Source organism: Phocoena sinus, chromosome 15, assembly GCF_008692025.1.
Source record: "Phocoena sinus isolate mPhoSin1 chromosome 15, mPhoSin1.pri, whole genome shotgun sequence".
NCBI classification, from domain to species: domain Eukaryota; kingdom Metazoa; phylum Chordata; class Mammalia; order Artiodactyla; family Phocoenidae; genus Phocoena; species Phocoena sinus.
Window position 1 is genome coordinate 315,609 of NC_045777.1, and position 10,472 is coordinate 326,080.

Here is a 10,472-nt window from a genome sequence, read left to right on the forward strand (position 1 = left end):
CTTATGAAGGTTTGCACAGCTCCCCCAGAGGAGAGCAGGTCCAAGAGTGCCCCTAACGCCTACGTGCACTGCAGTCCACCAGCCTGAGTGAGGATGAGATGGTGTTAGGAGCTGGCTGGACAGGCTGGCCTACTCGGCCACCAGGACAGCCCCCTCAGATAATGGGTTGCAGTTACCCTTGTCACGAATCAATTTTTATAAAAGGAAGGACAGGGGCAGATGAAACAAGTGTGGGAGTCACATGGATACTACACACCAGGGAGAAGGATGCTGTTGGTAACAGTCAGTTAGGGTCACCCAACCAGGCAGGATGATGCAAGAGAAAACGGTCACCAACAGAAACAGCATTTTAAGAGGTAAATTCCGCGCTGTCATTTTAAGGTGTGCGACAGCATTACTTGTGCTTATTCTTCAATAGCACACTTTCATACTAGAGAAAATATGTGAATCTCAGTTTCCTTATCCATACAATTGGATAACAGCCACCCTGCAAGGCTGTCCTGGGGATTATGGCTGATGCGTATTTAGTAACCCTGGCCCGCTCACAAGCAGATTGCTTCAGAGGGTTTGCCGTAGGGGGAGGGGAGGCATCCTCTAAGTGAATTTTAGAAGAAAACAAACTGTTTCCAACAGACGACAACTATGCTTCGACAAGTGAAGAAATACTTCACAGCCAATCCTTAAGCTGCAGACGTTCTAGTTCCATCTCAAAATGAAACTGGGCCATTAGACTGCGTTAACGTATTTCAGCTTTACTTGTGATGAGCCCCATGGTTCAAAGTATCAGGTAAACACAGTCCAGTAAAAATTGTTACCCAGAATACAACTTCTTTTTCAGTTAATTAAAAAAAAAAAAAAAAACCAGATGTGGCCTGGTTTCACGCATCTTAAAAAGCCTATTTATCACTAAATTATCACTCTTTATTTCTTAATTTACTTAAAATTCTTATTTTAAAGGACACAGCAAAGTTTATTGCAACTGGCTGAAAAAATCTCACATTTTATTATCAAACCCTACAGCAGTAGCTAAATTAGCAGCAAAATATAAAGTGTTAAAATCCTGTGTGGGTGAAGAAGAAAAGACACACACTGCCGGAGGAAATATAAATTCAGCAATATATGGCAAAAATAATAAAGTCTGTATTCTCTGACCTAGAACTTTCCATTATTTATCTTAGAGAAACCCTCTCACAATTAAAGACACGCCTTTTCAATCAAGGAAAATTCACTGGGACCACCTAACTACAAACCAAACATCTGCTACGCTGCTAATCCCTTCCAATAACAGAAGGAAAAAACTAAAAGCCCGGCAGTGGCACATGCTCCCTCTGCAGAGCCCGGTCCAGCTCAGCTGGGGCTGTGACGCGGAGCCTATGGTCTTGGACCCCCAGCGCCCGAATTCATTACCTCTGAAGCACCACAGGGCCAGACAGTACAGGATAACTCAGTTCTGATGGCTTCACTATAACACATTTCACTCCACCCAGTGAAAAGAACAGAGGTGAAGGGCAGAGAGAGCTCTCTAAGAAAGGGGCTGGCCATCCCAGAGATAGCCAGGGCGGGGCTCAGCCGGCAGGGTAGCAAGTCAGCATTCCAATCCTCTGACTTCCAGGCCTGCAACTTCATAACCAACTGGCACAGAATTCCTCAGAACACAGCAATGGAGACGCCAAATGACTGCACATTTCACCGCGTACACCGCCATGTTTTCTGGTGTTACATGTTCAGTGTAGAGAAATTAAAAGCACAATAAAATTATAAGTAATTCGGAGCTTCCCTGGTGGTGCAGTGGTTAAGAATCCGCCTGCCAATGCAGGGGACACAGGCTCGATCCCTGGCCCGGGAAGATCCCACATGCCGTGGAGCAACTAAGCCTGTGCGCCACAACTACTGAGCCTGCGCTCACGACTACTGAAGCCCATGTGCCTAGAGCCCGTGCTCTGCAATGAGAGAAGCCATGACAATGAGAAGCCCACGCACTGCAAAGAAGAGTAGCCTCAGCTCACTGCAACCAGAGAAAGCCTGCGCACAGCAATGAAGACCCAATACAGCCAAAAATAAAAAAATATATATTAAATTATAAGTAACTCATGATGATGAACAAGGTTCATTTACACTCATACATTCTAGAAATATTCACTGATCACTCACAACGTATCACACAATTTGAAAATATGAGTCGGGTTTAATGTCAGGAAAAAAAGACTACGGTTTCTGCCACAGAACTAAGTTCTAAAAACCAGCGATGTAGATACACCTACAATGGAGTATGATTTTGGAATGAAGTGGACCTTCGATGTATACGGACAACCTTTGAAAAGCAAACCACTTACGAAAGCATTTTCAGTGACACCCACTGAATGTATGGTCTCACTACATACTCTCTCTTTGGAGAATGAGATTCTGTACTTCTTTTCTGCAATTTCAATGTGAGCTACCAATATGTTTGCAAAACTCTTAGAATTTAAAACAACTCTTACCTGCTAAAGACCAAAACCTATTAACTGTCTGCAAGTACTAATAACCAAGAGAACATACCACTTCACCCATACAACGGCCTCTAACAAAATTAATGCAAAGACAACGAAAGACAAAATCAGGGCTTCCCTGGTGGCGCAGTGGTTGAGAGTCCGCCTGCCGATGCAGGGGACACGGGTTCGTGTCCCGGTCTGGGAAGATCCCACATGCCGCAGAGCGGCTGGGCCCATGAGCCACGGCCGCTGAGCCTGTGCGTCCGGAGCCTGTGCTCCGCAACGGAGAGGCCACAACAGTGGGAAGCCCACGTACCGCAAAAAAAAAAAAAAAAAAAGACAAAATCAAAAGTAAGAATTGTTTGGTGATCTAATCCTTAAATCCTCTGGGTTGAATTTCGAGTGACCAATAACAGATTGCTGTTAATCCTCTTCAGGGGATGTCACTACCTGAGCACTGGCCTTGCTATCAGGACAGTAAAAGCATTAACAGTTCCCTCATGTTTTGTTTTTTTTTTTTTTTTTGGCCGCACCGTGCGGCATGTGGGATCTTAGATCCCCCGACCAGGGATCAAACCCACGCCCCCTGCACTGGAAGCTTGGAGTTTTAACCACTGGGGCACCAGGGAAGTCCCAACAGTTCCTTCTCTTAAATGAGGGATAGCATTTTCATAAAATATGACTACTGTCATTTTTCAGCATCTTTGTCACCTAAACTTAGGAAGCAGTTGATGACATACCTTCCCACTTACCACCTCCTGTACTCCCCCAACAGGCAGTAAGGGCAGGTACCATGACCCTCATCTTAGTGGGGCCCCATCATGTGAGCCCGAGTCCCGTCCTCTCTCAGGAAGGAAAGTCTAGTACAGATTCTGCTGACACACAGACAGGGAAGGACTGTGACAGAGCAGGAGATGAGTCTGCAGCTGAAGAATGCTCTGATCTGACCATCCAATAAGAACATAAAAACAAGCCCCATTTGGGGAGCACTACAGTTTTAACTACTGCACGGGGAGCACCGTCAAGAGCCAACAGTCTCCTGTCCACCTCCTGGGCAAGAGCGGGCCGACACCCTCCACACCTGTCCCCTGAAGACACAGGGTCTGTTTCCTTACTGGAAAGCTGGCTGCCCTCATTGGCTGAGATATATGGTTTGCCTACAGCACTGTATGCTCCAAACCCTGTACAAAGTACTTTATTAAAGAGTTAAGGAATTTTTCAAGGGTGATTACATCTGCGTCTATCACGCCATTTGGGGGCTTCCCTGGCGGTCCAGTGGGTAAGACTCTAGGCCTCCACTGCAGGGAGCCCAGGGTTCAATCCCTAGTTGGGGAGCTAAGATCCCACATGCTGTGCAGTGTGGCCAAAAAAAAAAGAAAAAGAATCATTTGTAAATCAATTATACCCCAATAAAAATGTTTTTAAAAACCATGCTCATTTTATTTCCTGACTCTAAAAGCAAAGTCCCACCTTAAATAAAATTCCACCTCGTCTCCTTACTCCGGCCTCCCAGCCTCAGTTTTAGTCATTCATCCATCCCACACCTACTGAGCATCTTCTCCAGCCCAGGACCAAGGCAAGCACGTCACACCTGGGCTCTGAGATGCACGGTCAGCAGCAGCCTGCTAGGGATCCTGCCTGGTGGCGTCAGGTCGGTCAGCACAGGAACCAGTGCAGAGGCCTGGCCCCAAGTTCCAGGTCTGAGACTGAGCAAAAAGCACACGTCTCCAGGGTAGCTCAGCACTGAGCACAGAGCCATCCTTCCTCCACGAGTGAGGGGGACTCAAGAACACAAAGGGCCAAGAAACACGCAGTATCTGTTCAGTCCCAGCACCACATTAATACAATGAAAAACCAAGAACATAAATTCACTCTGAGTGAAGGTTCTGGAAATGACTTGAGTCCTTCAGTCACACATCAGGATTCAGAGCAGGCCTCAGAACGGCTCACTTTCACGTGGTTCTAACAGATTACTCCACCTCACCCATTTAATCGACAAATGTCGGGACTTCCCTGGTGGTCCAGTGGCTAAGAATCGGTCTTGCAATGCAGGGGACGCCGGTTCAATCCCTGGTCAGGGAACTAAGATCCCACGTGCCGCGGGGCAACTAAGCCTGCGTGCCACAACCAGAGACCGCGTGTGCCGCAACTACAGAGCCCACGCGCTCTGGAGCCTGCGCGCCACAACTAGAGAGAAGACGGAACACCGCAACGAAGAGCCTGCATGCCGCAACTGAGACCCGATGCAGCCAACAAACAAACAAATAAATAAATTTATAAACAAAACAAAACAAATGTCATTGAGTATTTGGGACTAGCATGTGGGTTTTACTTTCTGGGGGGTTAATCAAAGACAAAATTTCTAAAAGCATTATTACCAGTGGTAGATCTGACAAAAAACTTTTTATCTTGCACTAACTATAGACTAAAAGCTGCAAAAAGATTTACAGGGAGATCCTAGTACCTTTCTGATCTTCCTCTTAACTGGCTGTCCTTTCCCAAAGGGGAGGTGACTTGCCACACACCTCCCTCAGAACCCAGCCACAGCACTCAGTACTCAGCCACAATGACTTTCGAGCGACAAGGTCACTGTATTGCAGAGCTGCTACTACAATCATCACTTCCATTCATTCCAACAGCGTTTCCTGGACACGCAGTACGTGCCAGCCACCGTTCTTTGCACAAAACAGACTCCCTGCGGACCTTCACCTCATAGTAGAACATTAAGTATAATAAATATATTAAACAGGACATTAGAAGAATGAAGTGCCGTGGGAAAACTAAGCAGGAAAGGGAGACAGGAAACAGGAAGTGGCGAGCTGAAATTCCAGGTAAAGCAGTAAGGGAAGTCCTGCCCTCCCGGAGCCTAAGGGTGAGGGCGCCAGTGATCTGGGTAGAGCCAGGGACGGAGCACAGGAGTCTGTTAAGAGCCTGGCAAAGAGGCCACTGTGGCGGGGGGCCCACAGAGTGAGTCAGGGAGCCAGTGATAGGGAGACTGGTCACAGAGGATGGGGGTGGCCTGACAGGCATCCCTGCCCCGCAAGGGTCCCCATCTGAGGCCACACTGGTTCCGTAGCTGAGATCCCCCAGCAAGGCCTTGTCTCCTCCACGTGCCTCTCTAGTATCTGCTCACCGGGACAACCCCTGGCTGCTCTGACTTCACCAGGGCCAAGGGGACCAGGCATGGGGGTCCTGCAACACGTGTGCCTCTCAGAGCCCCGTGCTGCTGGAAGCACCTGCCACTCAGCCCCTGGCTTGGCCACGTGCCATCAGAGGTGCCCCAAGTCCCGCAACCCTGACACAGGTGGAAGGAGAGCTGCACGCTCTCAGGAAGTTTCTGAAAGCCCGTAAGTCCTGCCTCATAATTTCATCTCTCAAAGTCTGACAGGCACCGCGATCCTGAAACGCAGCACCACGTTTAACAAGAGAGAAGCAAATAGACGAACACAAAATCTCAGAAGCTTTGACTAGAGTTCTGCCTTCGGGCAACCAGATTAAAGACGGGGCAGTATAACTGTCGATGTCAGCAAGGTAGTTTTTAAACAGACAACTAGTAAGGACAAAGGTGTCCAGGACAGCACCTCCCCGTCTATGACCCCTATCACACCTAAACCTGAAAACCAAAACAGAAACTTTTGTTTCTTTTCCTGCATAGCACAACAGAGCGAATTTTGAGAACTCATCTCTTAGGCACATGAAAAAGCGAGTCCTTGATCCAGCCGCTCAACACAAACAAGTTCGAACCCGCGGGAATGAGTTCCTAACCCTCTCTCGGTAAGACTACAACACAAGGCACTGCTTCAGATGTCCTCGCGAGCAGAGACAACATTTTTTTCTTACAAACCAGATGATTTTCACCCGCGAGATTAATCTACAGCGCGTCAAGGAACAAAGCTCTATTCCGCGAGCTATAGGCGTAATGACCCAGGCACAGGTTACGTGGCTGCTGGACCGGCGGCGTCCCTCTTTTCGGCCCTCAGGACCGCAAAGACCCTCCCCGGGGCGGGGGCGCCCCGCGCAGACCCCGGCCCCGGAGCGCGAGCTGCGCTGGGGTGGGGGGTGGGGGCCCTGGCTGCCGCACGTCGGGTCTCTGGCCGCCCCCAAGCGCGGGCCCGGTGGCCCGACCGCGGCGCACGGCCTGGGCCTTCCCGCCGCTCCTCCGGCCGCGCCGCCGCCCCCGGTCCCGAGGGGGGAGGGAAGGGGGAGGGAGGGTCGTCGCCATTTCCGCCTCCCGGCGCGCGGCCCCGCCACCCCGCGCCGTGCCACCCTGCACTCCCTCACCCCACCCCCCGTCACCCTCACCTCGCGCCCCGCCCCCGCCCCCTCATTCCGCTCTCGTCACCCCGAACCCCCGCCCGCCCGCCCGCCCGGCCGGCCTGACGCGAGGCCACCGGCCCGCCGCGAGCTCACCTGTCCGCCTGCCCGCCCGCCCGCCCGCCGGCTCCGCTCCTCCCTGCGCGGCGCTGCTGGGCAGCCGGCCGACGCGCTCCTCAGCAGGGGCTGCGCCTCGGGACCCGGCGGCGGCGGCGGCGGCAGCAGCGGAGACGGCGATGGGGGAAGTGGCAGAGGGCGCGGGAGCAGCACCGGCAGAGGCGGCGGGGGCGCGCACGCTCACGCACGCTCACGCACGCTCACGCACGCTCACGCACGCTCACGCACGCACCCGCACCGGCGCGCGCGCTCCCGGGAGGACGTGGGCGCCGGCGGGTCGGAGCCGCGGGAGGGGCAGGCCGAGCGTGCGCCCAAAGGGCTGGGCGAAGGCTCCGCCCACTAATGGGGCGGAGCCCCGAGTGACAGCCAACGGGCGGGGCCCCAGGAGCTGTGGGCGGAGCTCGCACCGCGGAGTCGGAAGCGTCCACCGCCCCGCAGGGGCGGGGCCGAGCGCGGGGGTGGGGCCTGTTCACCACAGCGTCAGGTGCTCTCCGGTGCGCCGGAAGGTGCTGCGGCCAGCCGCCCTGAAGAAGGGGTGCGGGGACTTGTCTTGCAGCTGAGTTTGCCCCGCGCTTTACGTAAGATTGAGAACGCATAATTGTTCTCGTCAAAGAACGGGAGAGGGAGCTGGTGGGAGATGACCAAGAGGCCGGCGGCCCCTGAGCCACTGTTTGGGACTGACGTTTGCTCATCCCTGCAGCGCAGAGATGCGACTTCCTGCCTTCCTGCCCAATCACCGAAGTGCCGCCGCCATTGTCCGGGCCCTCCCAGAACCATCTACAAACAATGTCTTGAAAGGGCAGTTGAACCAACTTCCACTCACTTCCCTCCCTGTCCAGGTACGACCACTGCTCATCTCACTGACCCCCTGAGGGAGGGGAGACCTGCTCGTTACCCTTCCCTATCACTTCTTATGACAGAAACAGTTCTACCATTTACTGAGTGCCTGCTCTCTGGCTGGTACACCGGTATGTGCCAGTTTTCATCCTAGAAGCCATCCAACAGATTTTCTGGCCAGCCTCCCCACTTCCATGCTTGCCCACTGGCCATTTTCCCTCAGCGGAGTCGTATTCTTAACACAGAAACTTTATGACATCCAAGGCTCCCTAAACACGTTGAGTAAAATCCAGACTCTTTGCCAACAAGCTCCAGCCCCGCCTACCTCTGCTCTCTTACACCTCTCTGCCATCACGCCGGCCTTGAACTGCCCAGTTTGTCCGAGGCTCAGGGCCTGTAAGTGGCAGAGAGCTCAGGAAGTCGCCTGGCAGCCATTAAATCGTGCAACATCAAGCAGGCACGAAAAGGCCTTTGAAAACCAAGAAACAGAAGGGCCAGATTAGTGTCTGTTGATTCAAAAGGGTTAAAGATCCCGGGCCAGAATCACAGGAGTGAGAGAACCAAATGAACCCGGTACCAATTTCAGAATGAAGCTGTGTTGGGCACTGCAAGAATGAATGAAGCAGGCCTTAGTGAGTCCCTCCTTGACCTACTAGTTCCACTTTAGGGATATTCTTTCTAAGAAAATGTTCCCAAATACAGAAAAAGTTGTACGCACCAAGCTGCTCTTGATGGTGTTATTTGTAATAGTGAAAATGGAAACCTGCACAACTGCACAAATAAGCACATAAGTGGAAAAATACAGTTATGAGATGTATAAAAGGTTACCTAATAGCACTGAAAACTTTCGTGACAGCTCCTGAAAGTAAAATGAGCAAAATGCACGATATATAGTAGAAGTACAGGGCTTCCCTGGTGGCGCAGTGGTTGAGAGTCCGCCTGCCGATGCAGGGGACACGGGTTCGTGCCCCGGTCCGGTAAGATCCCACATGCCGCCGAGCGGCTGGGCCCGTGAGCCATGGCCGCTGAGCCTGCGCGTCCGGAGCCTGTGCTCCGCAACGGGAGAGGCCACGACGGTGAGAGGGGCATATACCGGTTAAAAAAAAAAAGAGAGAGAGAGAGGTACATTATTACAAATATGTCTATAAACAAACAAGCCAACCTGTTTGGAGAAAATAAGAGGAAGAATACTGTCAAATATGGACAGTGGCTGCAGTCCGGCCCTGTGCTTTGCAGACCCTTCAGTTGGGCCAGGTGGATGCCTTTATCCTCACCTTGAGAGGAAACCGAGACTTCAGGGAAGCAGGTGCCATGGCTGCCCTCCAATGCCAGCCCCACCACTTACTACAGTCCTTCAAGCTCTCAAAGCTCATCTCACGGGTCCGTTATTTAGGGGGAACACCTGAGGGCTAGGCCCATGTCAGGGTCATCCTTGTACCCCAGAACAAGAGCCTAGCAAACTCTTACCCACAGGCATTTAAGTACTGAATAAGTGAAGACCGCATGGAACCCATTTCCGTCGTCAATGAGAGTAAATGCTGACTGGGGGCAGCGGTGGTGCTTTCTCCACTTGGCGCCGCCTCATGTTGTGTTGCACTGCCGGGCTGGGGCGTTTGTCTCACACAATTCGAAGCCATTAACTTTCCCTGCTCTTGCATCTCAGGCAAGCCGTGCCCTCTGACCCCAAAGGAGGTCCGATGCTCCCAGTGAAGGGACTTCCCACTGGGCACACCCAATACAGCAGGAATGGACACATGTGAAGCACCAGGGCAGTGCAGAGCGAGGCTCTCCCCAGAACAGTTTTGGGGGTGGTGCGGCTAGCACTCCAGGGCACAGCGTTAAGAAGGAAAAGCAGAGTGCAAGAAGTTGTAAGCCATCTTTTGAGTAAGAACGGGAAGGGAATGAGAATACACATTCGTAGTTGCTCGGTTTTGCATGAAGAAAGCACTGGGAGGGTGAAGAGTCATCGTACAGGGCAGGTGGGGGGTGTACAGGGAACAGGCGCATTTGAGTGGGCCTCACACCCAGTATTGACTTCTGAATCCTGTACACAGAGGACCTTAAGACACTTAGCAGAGAAGTCCTCCCCACAGCACCCCTGGCGCTCCACCCCCAGGTCCCTGCTCCCCACTCCGCACCACCTGAGCTCACCCACCCCTGCCTCATTCCTCCAGGACTTGTCTACCCGTGGTCGGCACCTTCACGTGGTGCCCCAGCAGAGCGGGGCCACGAGGACGGGAAGATGGCCGCACACCGTTGGCCCAAGGAACAGGACCCTCTTCTTCCCAAGGTCCACCCCCCTCTCAGCGAGCCCCTCCACCCACCCACCCAGCCGAAGACACGGGTGCTGTTCCCGCACCACAGCTGTTACAGCTGCAGCCGGACGACCTCAGGAGTTCAAGCAGCTCTCACGCCAGGCCCGAGCGCTTCAGTGGGGTGGATCCTGGCCGGCCGGACACCCTCTTGCTGCAGTGCCCGCCTGCGTGGCTCCGGCAGCTCAGCCCAGACTCGACTGTAACCTGGCCGGCTCCTCCCCACGGTCCATACCCCTTCCCCAGAGACCCCACAGCTTTGTCACCAACACACCCTCTCGTGGCACTGAAGATCTAGGATTTGTATTTGGGACCATCTATTTCCTGCCCGCCTCTCCCTAGGGTGCAGGGATCCTGCCTGTCGGTTACTCTGCCATTCTTTCGCCACCTTCCTGAATGAAGTAAGATACACCACACAAGC

General features: G+C 52.8%; 1 protein-coding gene across 2 annotated transcripts in view; it reads right to left on the reverse strand.

Annotated features, from left to right (window-relative positions):
• DNAJC5 (DnaJ heat shock protein family (Hsp40) member C5) overlaps positions 1–7,090 on the reverse strand; it is a 31,220-nt gene extending 24,130 nt beyond the window's left edge. The window contains exon 1 of one of the 2 annotated variants that reach the window (XM_032604802.1): positions 6,882–7,090. The gene's annotated coding sequence lies outside the window, so the exon portion shown is untranslated. Of the gene's footprint in view, positions 1–1,407; positions 1,744–6,881 lie in introns of those variants that run through there. The other variant, XM_032604803.1, reaches the window with a different exon arrangement.
• Positions 7,091–10,472: the final 3,382 nt, after the last annotated feature.